Raw genomic sequence first — 14306 nt, forward strand, 5'->3', positions numbered from 1 at the left:
CAGGACTCAGACCCAGGCCCAATGTGTCAGTGGCACTGGATACAAAAAGCTGGTCCCTAGAGGAAATAAAGACCTGAAAATGCTTTGTCCACTTGGCAATTTGAGAGTATCACTAGCTGCAGAAAATGTTTGAGGTCTAACCCAGACAAAAGGGGAAAGAGGAGCCTTACCTGCCAACTCTACACTGAAATAAGAAGGGAAGCCCGGTCTCCAGACCTTCTTCCAGCACCGAGGGCGGTGGCATAACAACCTGGCGGCAGGCCTTAAGCCTCCCTTCACCAGACTCCAGTGGGAAAGCATCCTCAATATAAAGTTCAGCAACGTTCTCCCTGTAAGAGTGACTAAAAAGGGGTACGTGGCCTCACCACCTTCTCCAGGGTGATGAGGAACCTAGAAAGAGGCCATAAATACAACCTTGTATGGCCACCACATTCTAACTCGCACCTTTGTATGTCAGAGGCCCTGTGGGTGGACGTCCTGGATGGAGCATGGGTGTGATTTCAGTCCCCACTGCCACCCGTGCTCTGTAACAGTGCTCAACACAGCCACACAGAGCTGCCCCATGCCATAGTTCAGAGGCTAGAACTACTTAGGCTCCAGGCAGAGCGTCGGAGAACACAGCAGGTGTCACAGCTGGACCAGGGCGACCATTCTCACATCCTGGGCATCTGGGGCTTCCGTCTGTGCCAGCCTAGCTGAGGGCAGAGGTGTTAGGGGTGGAGGGGAGGGGAAACGTGGTGTCAGTGCTCACGCTCCAGCCAGCATGTCCTAACCTCATTCTGACACAGCCACTGAAACCCAACCCACTCCTGTCATCAAATTCAGTCACCACCATCTGTCTCTGAGGAAAATGATCAAGAACAAGTCAGGCTCTCTTGCTCTGAGTACATCTGGGGATCCAACAGTGATGGGAGGTGTGAAAAATGGGCAGAGCAGTACTGTCACTGAGGAAGGGAGAAAAAGGAACAGGGGAAAGCTTTCAAATCAGGGTGCACTGGTTCCTCATAAAAGAGAAATGCGACCACACCCCTCTGACCACTGCTCCAAACATGAAGTAACAGATAAAATGTAAAAAGGAGACACTTAAAAGTGGGCTTAAAAGCAAGATAGTGATCTCCTTGCACCCAACTGATTTCAGCTCTTGGAGATTCATGGCAACTTGAGATGTTCCATACATGGCAGGTGCCCGGAGCCGGGTCACTGTGAGAAACCAGGGCCAGACCAGGGGCTCCCCCACCCTGCCCACGAGAGGACAACTACTGCGGCTGCTGCCTGGGGGGTTGCCCCTGTGAGGCTGCAAACCTAGTGAAACAGAAAGAAACCAGCACAGTTCTGAAATCAAGCTGACCTGGACGAGGACCTGAGCAAGGCTGAGCACAGGGACTAGGCCTGTGACCTATTTGGTAGCACACGGGGCAGGACTCTCCCGCACCCTGGTAATACCTGGTTCCAAACAGGGTCCCAGGGCACTGGGGGTAGAGACAATCGTCCAAGCAGTGAAGAGTGAAGAGAGAGGGAATAAAAAGGGAGAAGCTCTCAATAAAGAAAGACAACCAAAAGAGTGAGGCAACATCGCAAATGCAATTAAAATAATAAAATGATCCCTAAAGTGTTTAGGTATTTTTACGATCTTCACAGAAATGAAGGAAGAACATTCATTTAAAAATTGAAAACAACAACAGGCCCATCTCATCAACTCCACAAGAGCAGAGTTCATGGAAGAGAATATTCAAAGGGTTAGCAGCTAATACTTTTAGAGAACTGAAGAAATATGAGAGTCCACAGTTTGAAAATGCACTCTGAGGCAAGGTGAATCAATAAAATAAATCTTCAACCACAGTGTAGGGTCAAACTATGGAACACTATAGAAGTTACCAGAGAGAAAAAGTAGTATTCCCATGAAGGAATTACAGTTAGATTGACAATAGATATATCATTAGCAACAATCAGTGCCAAAGGAAAATGGAGTAACATCTTTCACATACTAAGAAAAAATTATTATCTACCTTGAATCTGTGTCTGTACACACACATACATATATATGTGTGTATGTGTGTGTATGCATGTGTGTATACACATACCAAGCCAACAAAGGGAATAAAGGAGAATAGAAAAATATTTGTCAATCCCACAGGAAACAGAAAAGAAAGAAAGAAAGAAAGAAAGAAAGCCACTCTTCTATGGCAGAAGAGTCCAGATGTCCACCAAAGATTTGTGTTCTTCCAACACAGTGTGGAATTGTTGCTGGGAATCGTGGCTTGTGGGACAGGGCAGCATTAACAGGTATGGGTCATAGATGAAGAGAGGACAATGAAAGGCAGAAAAAGTCATTTGTGAGCTGAGCACAAACCAGAATTATATTTAATCACAAGGATGAGAAGGTTTCTGGTGAAAACACAATTGGGTGCTTAGATGTTTCTTTTTTTTTTTTTCCTCTGAAGTGCTGGATAATTTCCACTGGGGCTCATATGGCTTCTGATAGCATCCTAGACAAAACCAATAGACTAATAGTAGGTACAAAGTAGATAAAAGTACTGTGACTTTTAAGTCTTAATCCCCCAAAGTGGCTGTTGCCACTTGGTCTCTCTCATTCTCATCATGTATTTCATAAGGATGACCAAAATGTATATAGCTCTGGGGTTTAAAAAAAATAATTAGAAAATGTTTAAACAGGCAGGGGCCTAATATTTTAAGTCTTTGGGGAAAGATAAAAGGTGATTGACCCTAAGTGTGCTTTTCCTCCCACTTACATGCCTTCCTTTCCAGCATTTTAAAATGTTCCTAGTTTCCAAGGTAACAGCCAATGGATACTGGGTTGTATTCTTTCCAGTTTAAGGTTTGTAGGCAGATGTTCTCTTCAGGATGTAGTGAAGGCCTTTGATGCAAATACCCAAATGCTCTTTTTGAATTGATGAGTAAAAATATTAAATCACTGTCAACCTTAAGGCTAAAAGTGCTTCTCATGGCAACAACAGACCTGCAGAGCTTTGCAATGCACAAGGTACTTTCCCAAGCTTTTCTCACAGATTCTTCTGTTCAATCCTCCAAAGCAAGCAGGGCAGACATTATTATTATCCCTATTTCACAAGAAGATGTGGGTTGTCTAAGAGATGGAGCTGGGATTTGAATTCTGACCATTAGACTTAGGGATCCATCCAGGATACCCCAAACACACAATTAATTTAAAAAAGATATTTTCCTCCTTCAGAAATAAATCTGAGAGGAAGATTTGATTGATCAATATTTTATTTGCAGTATACATTATTAAATACTTCAATGGGGTGGCCTCAGTTTTCCTGGTAGACTTGAAGTTTAAATGTCCTGTGAAAACAAAAACCTTTAGCTGTGTGAATGAACGGAGCTGGTAGAGGTAGTGAAACCACAGTGTGGCTAAAGAGATGTGAAATGTAAATGCTTTATACAGCTGGGGTCTTGGCATAAGAACCAAACTCCAACTTATCTTATGAGCCAGAAATATAAAGAGCCACTCCTAGAAGCAGGGAGCCTGGCCCCCCAAAATCTGTGTTATATAAGGGCCTGAAAAGCCTCCTGAAAGAGTGGAGTTCAAATAACAGGAGTCAAGGGTGGGGGAGGCTAGGGTATTGCTGTCTGTCACTCACACTCACCATTCTGGAATCATTCAGATTCCAGACTAAATCCTAGCTAGAACAGAGGTGGCTGGGATACAGACAGCAAGTTAAAGCAAAGAATTATCTCCCTGACATTTTCCTGAGACCCTGAGAACCCTTGGCAGCAGTGTTCTGCGGCTCTAGCTGTGATGCAGGGCAACCTGAGAGCACAAGCTGAAGTGTGGGAGTTGCTCGTAGAATAGCCCCTGTGTGAGCAGAAGCCATCTTGCCATGGTATAAATGGGTTAAAGCCATGGAAACATTATGTTCTTACAGTCCCTGCAGCTTTTTTATACATTATTTCATTCTCAAAGTATATATTGAGATCAGACTTCGTGACAGGTAGTTGGGATATAGCAGTGAAGGAAATGGATGAAGTCTTACCTTACTCTTTGGAAGTTTTATTCTAGTGTGGGAAGATAGAAAACCAACAAACAAATAAATTGTGTGGTGGAGATAGTTGCCATAGAAAAAAACTGAAGCGGGATAAAAGGATGTGGCTTTGACAAAACACAAGGTGTATTTCTATTTTAAATGCTTTTATAACTCATCAAAAGCCCATTTGATAAATTAGTAGTTGAAAAGCATTTATTAATAATAATGGAATCAATTCCTCAAGAAGACATAATAATCCTAAATGTGTACATATCTGACAACAGATTATAAAATACATGAAGCACACACAAACTGTTGGAACTAAAAGGCTAAATAGAACTCCCTAATTATAGGTACAGATTTCAACAGTCCTCTTGCAATAATGAATTAAAGAAGTACAAAAAATCAGTAAAAATATAGAGGATTTGAACATTAACTTAACCAATTAACTTACTTAACCATCAACTAACTTAACCAATTAACATTTAGAACATTCCAGCCAAAAACTGCACATTCTTTTTCTGTACACATGGAACGTTCACTAGCCACACCACATCTGGGCTATAAAACAAGTCACAATAAATGTAAAATAACTGAAATCATACCACAAGTAAATCAAATTAGAAAAAGAATACAAAGATATCTAGAAAATCCCCCAAGTATCTGGAAACTGAATATAAGTGTCTAAATAATCCAGGTGACAAAGAAAAAGAAACGTAAAAAGGAAAATATATATTTTGAACTAAATAAAAATATAAGCACAGCACAATAAAATTTGTGAGGTACAGCTGAGACAGCTAAAATTGCCTAAAGTCCAATTTATGGTTTTAAATTCTCCTCTTAGAACCAAGAAAAGTCTAAAATTAACCATTTAAATTACCTCTATAAGATACTAGAGAAAGAAGAACAAATTCAGACTAAATTAAATAGTAGAAAGGAAATAATAAGAAGTAGAAATTAATGACATAGGAATAAACAAACAATAGAAAGAATGAACCCAAAAATTGGGGGATGGTTTGTACAATACAATAAAATTAATAAAATTCTAGCCAGAGAGTTCAAGAAAATAAGAGAGGAAACACAAATTACCAACATTAGCAATGAAAGAGGAAATCTAATTCCAGATACTAGTGAGATTAAAAGAAAAATAAGGTGTTATGAAAAACTTTATGCTGCTGTTTCAGGACAAAATTAGTCTTTTCCTTAAAAAAATAGAAGTACATATAGTTATATTTCCCTGAAAGTATTACTTCTCAATGTAAGCTCAACCATTTGTAATAATTACAACTTTTAACCAGAGTAAACTCTATTTTCCAGAGAGGACTGGGGTGGGAGGGGAGATAATGTGAACTGCAATCCCAGCATTTTATCAGAGCAGCAGAACTCATGAATATGTATAACACAACTTCCTACAGCTGCCAATATCCCATATACAACTTCTCACTCAAACTGGTGAAAATGAACGTGTTCATTAATGAGACCTAAAAATATAGTCTTTCTATAGTATATAAAATTAAGAAGCAAAGGTATATAAAGTTAAAATTATACTAAAAATTAATACTTTAGTATTAGTTTTTATTTAGAAATGATCTAGGTACTCAATAATTTTCCGTTAATGAACCCAATTTAATTCCAATCCAAGTTAAATAAGCTGACATACTACAAAGCATAATTACTAATGAAATAAAGTTCATCAGAATAAGAATGTGCCCTGACCAGTGTGGTTCAGTCAGCTGGCATTATATTGTAAAGCTAAAGGTCATTGGTTTGATTCTGGTTGGGACACTTGCCTGGGCTGCAGGTTTGGTTCCTGGTAAGGGAGCAAATGAGAGGCAAAATCTGTCATGTTGTTTCCTTCCCTCTCTCTCTTCCTCCTTCCCCTCTCTCTAAAAATTAATTAATAAAATCTTTTTTAAAAAAGAGAATAAGGGTCCAATATGGTTAAACACAAGATTACATTTTTTATAAGCCAGCACTGAGTAGAAGTCACACTAGCTTCTCTGATCAGTAAACCTGTGTAAGTTTAGAAAAACATACACAAGTATGATAAAAATGTATACTTGCATTATACATAACCCGGATAAATCAGAGAAGACAGAGTTATTTTCTTAAACCAAATAATTAAACTAGTCAAGTTTGCCAAAGCTTTACTTAAATGATGTGAACTTAAATTCTTAATATGTTTCTGAGCTGGTTTCTTCTGAAATACCTCTAAATCTAGTACATTTAATATTTTAGAAGTTCTAACCCCTCATTTTCTGAGAATTATAGAAATATTATCTTTATAAAAACACTTATATATTTCATAAGCCAAACAGAACAGGACTACTTTAATTTAGTAGATTTTATCATCTCATTTAGTTATACCATCTGAATTTAGGGAAACACTACACATTCATACAATGAGAGGTAAAGACCTTTCTGAATTACAGACATACAGACATGGAGTTTATAGCTTCAATTTTGTAATTTCAGTCATAGGTCAAGAGTAAACAGAGAAGCACAAAAAATTTACAGGTTCAGATATCAAAGAGTTGTGCTGCTTGGTGGCACACAGATTTAAACCCACATAGATGAGTAGGCAAACAAGTTAAAACTGACTAGTTTCTTTGTTATCTCTCACCCAAGAGAGACTAGATCTCTACAAATCATTAATTCATTCACAGAGCTCACCAAATGGTCAGACCATAACACCAAATACCCAATCACTGTTACCAACAGAAGGCAATGACTTATTGCTACAAACAAAACAAAAACAAAACACAAAATTAATAGAGAACAATATGAAAACTAGAAAGGCAGACAGTCAACAAAGTTCTATTGTCACTTTGAAACCCAAAGCAGCCAATAAGCTGCACTTCTCTGGTGAAAAGTATACCTGGTTTCATTAGGTGAACCCCCAAACTATTAAAAGACAATTTTAAAAAGTAAAAATCATGCCTCTTATGCAGATATAAAACAAGCATGAGTTAAAATTTTTATTGAGCCATGGCTGGTGTGGCTCAGTGGATTGAGTGCCAAACTGCAAACCACAGGGTAAGAGGGCTTAATTCCCAGTCAGAGCACACACATGCCTGGATTGCCATATCCCCCAGCAGGGGGTGTGCAAGAGGCAACCACACATTGATGTTTCTCTCCCTCTCTTCCTCCATCCTTCCCCCTCTACCTAACAATAAAATCTTCTTAAAAAATTAAAATTTCATTAAATTTATTAATGAAGAAACAAGATAGATGTTGTAATCAGCTCCAAGGAAAAATTAAAAATCACAAATGTATATGGAGTCAAGGAATGTTGAAGTGAATGTGCAAATGGAAGCATAAGTAGCTTTTTCCACAGTGGTAGAGGGAAATCAACTAGGCAAGTTTGGAAAACAGGGCTTTCCCATATGGGGTTAGCCAGCAGAGCCTTGAAATAAAACCCAGCCATGGTGAGCTCTGAAATATTTTGGAGTTCTTTCTAGCTGAGACATTTAGGAGAAATCCTGGGGAGTTAATGGGTACAACATGAAGGAAGGGGTATGACCATAAAAGGAAGGGAATAGCAGAGAAAGGGGCCCAGTGGGGAATTTAGATAAGTTTTCATCTGATGGATAGTGTGTGCCATTAAAAAACAGGAGTCAAGAAAGAAAAAAAAGTGGGAAAAAACCTGAAATAGATCTGTGAAGCCTCCATTTCACAGTAAAGAAAGGCAAACAGAGAACAATTGAGTCAGAACTTTCAGGGTAGATTTGGGCACTGGTATTTTAAAAAACTCTCTTGGACTTCCAGACAAAATGGAGGTATGAGTAGACACACTTTCCCTTCTCGCACAACCAAAAGAAGGAAAACAACAAATCTAAAAATAAAAAGTAACCAGAACTGCCATAAAATTGAACTGTATTGAAGTCTGACAACCAAGGAGTTAAAGAAGAAACATTCACTCAGACTGGTAAGAGGGGCAGAGAGGATGCACAGCAAGGCTGTGGCTGGAGGACCAGGTGGTCCCACATCTGTGTGAGGCTAAACTGGGAGGCACAACTGGGGAGTGAGACAGACTGCACAACCCAGGGTTCCAGTGCAGGAAAGTAAAGCCTCAAAACCTCTGGCTATAAAAACCTGTGAAAGTTGCAGAGGCAGGAGAAACTCCCAGCCTCATAGGAGAGTTTATTGGAAAAACCCACAGGGTCCTAGAATGTACACAAGCCCACCCATCTGGGAATCAGCACCTGAAGGGCCCAATGTACTTGTATGTAGCAGGAGAAGTGACTGAAACCAGGCCAAGATATGAGCAAGTGGCATTGTTCCCTATCAGTTCCCTCCCCAACATACAGCACCACAAAGGAGAGATCTGGGTTGCCCTGCCCTGAAAAATATCTAAGGCTCCACCGCTCAGAATGTAACAGGTGTGCCAAGACAAAAAAATATGGCCCAAATGAAAGAACAGATCAAAGCTCCAAAACAAAAACTCAGTAATAAAGAGATTGCTAACCTATCAGATGCAAAGTTCAAAACACTGGTAATCAGGATGCTCACAGAAATGGTTGAGTATCGTTGGAAAATAGAGGAAGAAGAGAAGGCTATACAAAGTGAAATAAAGAAAAATATGCAGGGAATCAACAGTGAAGGGAAGGAGACCGGGACTCAAATAAAAAACTTGTAGCAGAAGGAAGAAATAAACATTCAACAAGAACAGAATAAAGAAACAAGAATTCAAAATAACAAGAAGAGGTTTAGGAACCTCTGGGACAACTTTAACTATCTCAACATCCAAATCATAGGGGTGCCAGAAGGAAAAAAGGAAGAACAAGAAATTGAAAACTTATTTGAACAAGTAATGAAGGAGAACTTCCCCAATCTGGAAAAGGAAATAAGACTTCCAGGAAGTCCAAGAAGCTCAGAGAGTCACAAAGAAGCTGGGCCCAAGGAAGTACACAGCAAGGCACATCATAATTACACTAGCCAAGATTAAAGATAAGGAGAGAATCTTGAAACCAGCAAGAGAAAAGGAGACAGTTACCTACAAAGGAATTCCCATAAGACTGTCAACTGATTTCTCAAAAGAAACTTTGCAGGCAAGAAAGGGCTGGAAAGAAGTATTCAAAGTCATGAAAAGCAAGGACCTACATCTAAGATTACTCTATCCAGCAAAGCTCATTTAGAATGGATGAGCAGATAAAGAGCTTCCCAGATAAGGTTAAGTTAAAGGAGTTCATCATTACCAAGTCCTTATTATATGAAATTTTAAGGGCACTTATCTAAGAAAAAGAAGATCAGAACTATGAACAGAAAAATGACAACAAACCCACAACTGTCAATTGACCCTAAAAACAAAAACAAACTGAGAAGACAACTAGATCAGGAACAGAATCACAGAAATGGAGATCACATGGAGGGTTATCAGTGGGGAGGGGGAGGAGGGAGAGAATGGGGAAAAGGTACAGGGAATAAGAAGCATAAATGGTAGTTAGAAAATAGACAAGGGGAGGTTAAGAATAGTATAGGAAATGGAGAGGCCAAAGAACTTATATGTATGACCCATGGACATGGACTAAGGGAGGGAAATACTGGTGGGAGGGAGGCTGCAAGGCGAAGGGAAATAAAGGGGAGGAAAAAATGGGACAATTATAATAGCATAATCAATAAAATATATATATTTTTAAAGCTCTCTTGATTATTACAAACTCCAGCCCAGCGAGAATTCACCAATTTCACACCAGGTAAAGCTGGTCATTGACACTGTGGTTCTAAGTGACTCACCTGTTCCCTGTTCCAGAGGATGTGAGGATTTTGGTTGAGTATCTTCTTTTTAATTAGAGCAAAATTCCTAAAGAAGAAATGACTTGTGGTTCTGGCCAGTTTTAACTGAGTCATATCACTGAATGTTCCTTTACATGAATTTAAGAAAGAATAAGGTAGGCTTTGCAGTTATCAGTGTGTACTCTTCTGTTACTGCCATCAAATGAGCCAAACTCAGAAATGTGGTTTTAAAATGGCAGGCTTGAAGTCTTCATTCTTTTCGTTGTAACATATTGCAAATAGTATGACCCAAATACTACACGTGCAGTATAATGAACAATGGGTTTGGCCCCAGAGGATAGTAGGACCAGTGCTGGTATTGCCTTGGAAGACTACTACCCACTCGGCCTCAGTTTCCTTCTCTGAAAAAAGAGATGCTGCATGTCTCTGGATCTAAAATGCCATTGATTTTAGGATGCATCGCAGTTTTATATACTACTAAAAAAAAGATAATTGTCCATTGTTTGTTAAGAATTGATCCTGAGGGCATAAGTCCCCCCACCCCTTCTGTTTGCCCTGTGTAAGGGTGGGGAAAGCACCGCATCCTGCAGTTATAGAAAGCCCTTGGCAGAGAGTTGCAGGTGCTCGCAGTATGAAGCCCTCGGCAAATACTAAAATCCTAAGTACCGAGTGATATGGGCAGTACCTTATTTGGTGACTATGGGCAAGTCATGGTACCTCCTCATATCTAAATCCTCAACCCTTTACCTTTCCTCCTGGAGGCTCTCTTTTGAGGACAATGAGACATTGAGACCTTCTCTAGGAGAAGCTTCACATTTTCCCAGCAGGGGCAGAAGGTGGGGTTGGTGTTCACCGTTTCCCATGCTGTCATTCCTCCAGCATCTTTTTAAAACTCTGCTTCTGTGAGCTGCATGCTGTCCGGTTGTCACTTCATTAGCGAGCCTATCACAGGGCTCAGTCTTCTATCACACCTCACATCCTAATATCCCTCCTATGTGACTCCCACACCTGCATGGATGTGTCCCCTGACACCCAGGGCCCCTCCTCCACAGACCTTTCCTTTGACTACACTTCAGCCATCTCTTCCGTTAGACACACACAGCACTGTGTCATCAAGAACTGCTCCCTACCAAGTGTAAATTCACATGCTGACCCCCACCAATTCTCAGCTTTCAGTCCTTAGTGAGTCACATACTTCTTTAGATTTGATCTTTGACCCTGCTGAGACTCACACTACCTTGAACCCCTCCACCAGTCTCACTCAGACTTTGTTTTTCCTTTGCAGGTGAGACCGCATGGTTTATGTCTCTGAAGTCACTCTTTTCTTGTGATTATTTTAATACTCCAGCCTAAAGAAACCCTCACCCTCAGTCATATGTCTCTCCACTTCCTCTGTGTCTGCACCTTGGCAGTGGATTCCTACTGGTCAACATCACAGAACTATGGGAAATTATGCCTCTAAAAGGTCATGACCTCTAGTCTTAACTGGCCCCTTGATGCTCTTGGCAATCCTATTATTTTTCTAAGGTGTTCTCACTCTCTGGTTCTTTTTAGCAGCTATTTCAGATTTGCTTTAGTTTTCTCAATCCTTCTATCTCCCTCACACAACCTTCCCTGCTGGTATTTCCCCATCTGATTTTTCTTGCTCGCTCTTAAAATATGACTGTATTGCAGTTTCCTGCTACAGATGCACCCACGCACCCACCCAAACACACACAAAATAAACCATGGGATGAGAATTCTCTCAGATTCTTGCCATGGAAATCATACATTTTTCCACTTTCCTCCTCCTTTTCTGTTTTTGTTTTTTTGACACAGTGGAAAATTGGTCATGTATGTGTTACAACAATCTCTCCCCATCTCATCCCAGCTGCTTTGATCACTCCCTCTGGGAAGCCTGGTCTGTCCTCTGCCTTCACCTGTAATCCAGCCTAGGTTAGGTGCCCTGTTCATGCACTCCCATGGCACCTCCTTGCTTTGCACTGAGGACGCTGTAACATGGTGGTCACCCACCAGTCCCTAGCCATAAGCATAAGGACAAATAAGATAACAATTCTGCCTGGTTAATATTTGTAAATTCCTGGTTGTAAGCTCAGTAGGTATTTAAAAAGCATTTGCTGAATAAGTAAAAAAAAACAGGAAAGAAAAATGAGTTGACTTTGTATATTTTCTCATGTTCCTTAGAGGTATTTTTGTTTTCAAGCATTAAATTTCAATAAGACTTGTTCAATGTACAGAGATTGTGAGTACCACAGCTATGCTTTCTAAATACTTAAATCAATCAGTTTAGTCAATAAAATGTCCAATTATTGGAAACTATGCCAAAAAAAGATAATTATATTATTCTGCTGCTAATGTAAATAGTTGGAATGATTAAGACAGTATGGTCCAGAATATAAAATAAAACTTTTTGTTAAAAAATTAGATAAGCTAAGAAAAACCCTTTAAATCAATCTCCCCTATAGTCAAATTGTTAACAATGCCTACTGAAATTTTCTTTTCTCATTTGGGTCCATTCTTAACTCATGATATAGAAGATTAACTTAAAGGCTAACTACTCATAACTTCCCTACATGACTTCCAAAAGATTTGATATATCTTCCTCTAAGGAAGTGATTGGAGATTTACATATATTAAAGCAGTGATAAAAGCAAGACTTGTTTTGGCAAAATGCAAATATAGGGTTTTAAATGTTGTTTAGTTTAGCAGAAGCCAATAGTGTTGTAATGTTGCAAACGAAACATTAAAGTGTGAAGATGAGCATAATTACACAGGCAAAAAGTGAACTGGATAAATGTGTTCAGTTAGTGAAGTACGCAGTGCAGATGGGGGGTGCAGGTTGGGGGGAGAAGAAACAGAAGGAAAGAGTGTCTGGGGAACACAAGCGTTTGGGGGGGAAGCAGGGAGTGGGGAGAACTGTTTAAGAGTAGGGGGAAAACACAGTAAGGAAATCCAAGGCATTAAATTGTAATGTCTCTAGCACAATGTCCTGTTGGATGAAGCTATCGATAAATGCATAGCTTGACAGAAAATAACATTCATAAAATACCCAGGAAACAAACATCGGCCTATATTCAAACAAGGATGAGGGTAGGTGGAGCCATTTTCTTATCCAATTGATTTTACACAGATAAATGTAGCCAAAGGATAGTTCACCGTGAGAGAGCTGGAGACCCAATACTCAGAGCCAACATTAAGCAGCTCCAGAACTTCTTAGCAGTGAGGAGACAGATGTTAGCTCATATAACCAAACTATGGAATGGAACGAATGATCCGGAGACTCAAATCACATTGGCATTCTTCCTTCATTTCTTTTCCTGGTCTTACTTTCTCAGTTTTCTTCTTTGGGGCACAGAACTTAGACACCAGTAGTTACCTTGGGTTTACATCGTTATGGCTCATGACCCAAAAGTTAAAAACCAACCAACAAAACACCAGTTCTACCTGCACCGTTCCTCAGTGTATTCTAAAATCATTAAGTGAGAGCCTTGTGAGAAACATTATATAATGGAGGGGTTCCGCCAGACATTACAAGCGTCAAGCTGGGATGCAATATTAAGTCCACGGTCCACTAGTGAGCCGTTCATGCTTAAAAAATTAAATCCTAAAAAATTGAGGCTTTCAATCTTTTAATTTTCAAGCAACATGGAGGATGGAGAAGTTAAATGACATCATTTGACCCAAGAAATGGGCCAAATGCAAGAATCATGACATTCCACAGGGCAAATACCCGCTTTCCCCACTAAATCAATGGCATGAAGAGAAATGGGGAGGGGGCGACGTTAGAGAATAATAGAGGCCTAAGAGAGGCAGCAACCAAACACAATGCGGGAAATGGGACTTTGCTTGGATCCTTGACAAACCAACAATAAGACATTTTTGAAATAATCAAGGAAGCCTGAATGTACAGTGAATATTAAGTGATATTAAGCAATTAACTTTTCAAGATGTGATAATTAATGGCTGGGTGATTACATTTTTTTTAGATACCCATCAGAGAAAATTTAAGTGGAAAACGACTTGCTTTAAAAGTATGGCGCTGTCCCGGCCCAGCCCTTCCAGCACCAGAGACGACTCAAGAACCAACTCTTCCCATCTTGCTAAGTCCTCAAAGGCATCGCGCATTCAAGTTTCGGCCTCGGCGCCGCTCCCGACATGCTCCGCGGACACGGCGCGAAGGCCTGAAGCCCCACAATCCAGCCTGGAGTCCAGCCACGGGCTCCTTACCCAAGGTGCCCCGGGAGTCATTTGCATATCCCACCAGACGGGTAAACCCGGAGGCTCGGTCGTAGCCTAGCGACCATAGCAAACAACAGACCAGCCTAGTGAGGTGCTCCCTTTGCATCAAACCCCCCTAAAAGTTCCGTGGTCGCCAGGAAAGCAGGCGATTCGGTCACCATAACTAGAAAAGGGAAAAATGTGTCGCACTTTAAATAGCTGGTGGGGGCACCTGTGTGTCGTGCTCGCTTCGGCAGCACATATACTAAAATTGGAACGATACAGAGAAGATTAGCATGGCCCCTGCGCAAGGATGACACGCAAATTCGTGAAGCGTTCCATATTTTG

General features: G+C 40.3%; 1 non-coding gene across 1 annotated transcript; it reads left to right on the forward strand.

The window, feature by feature from the left end:
• Nucleotides 1-14199: 14199 nt before the first annotated feature.
• Nucleotides 14200-14306, forward strand: LOC119061180 (U6 spliceosomal RNA). Its single transcript, XR_005084739.2, has one exon. It is a non-coding gene; the product is annotated as a U6 spliceosomal RNA (small nuclear RNA).

The sequence above is a fragment of the Artibeus jamaicensis genome, unplaced genomic scaffold (genome assembly GCF_021234435.1).
Source record: "Artibeus jamaicensis isolate MK-2021 breed Jamaican fruit bat unplaced genomic scaffold, CSHL_Jam_final contig_588, whole genome shotgun sequence".
In the NCBI taxonomy this organism is placed as follows: domain Eukaryota; kingdom Metazoa; phylum Chordata; class Mammalia; order Chiroptera; family Phyllostomidae; genus Artibeus; species Artibeus jamaicensis.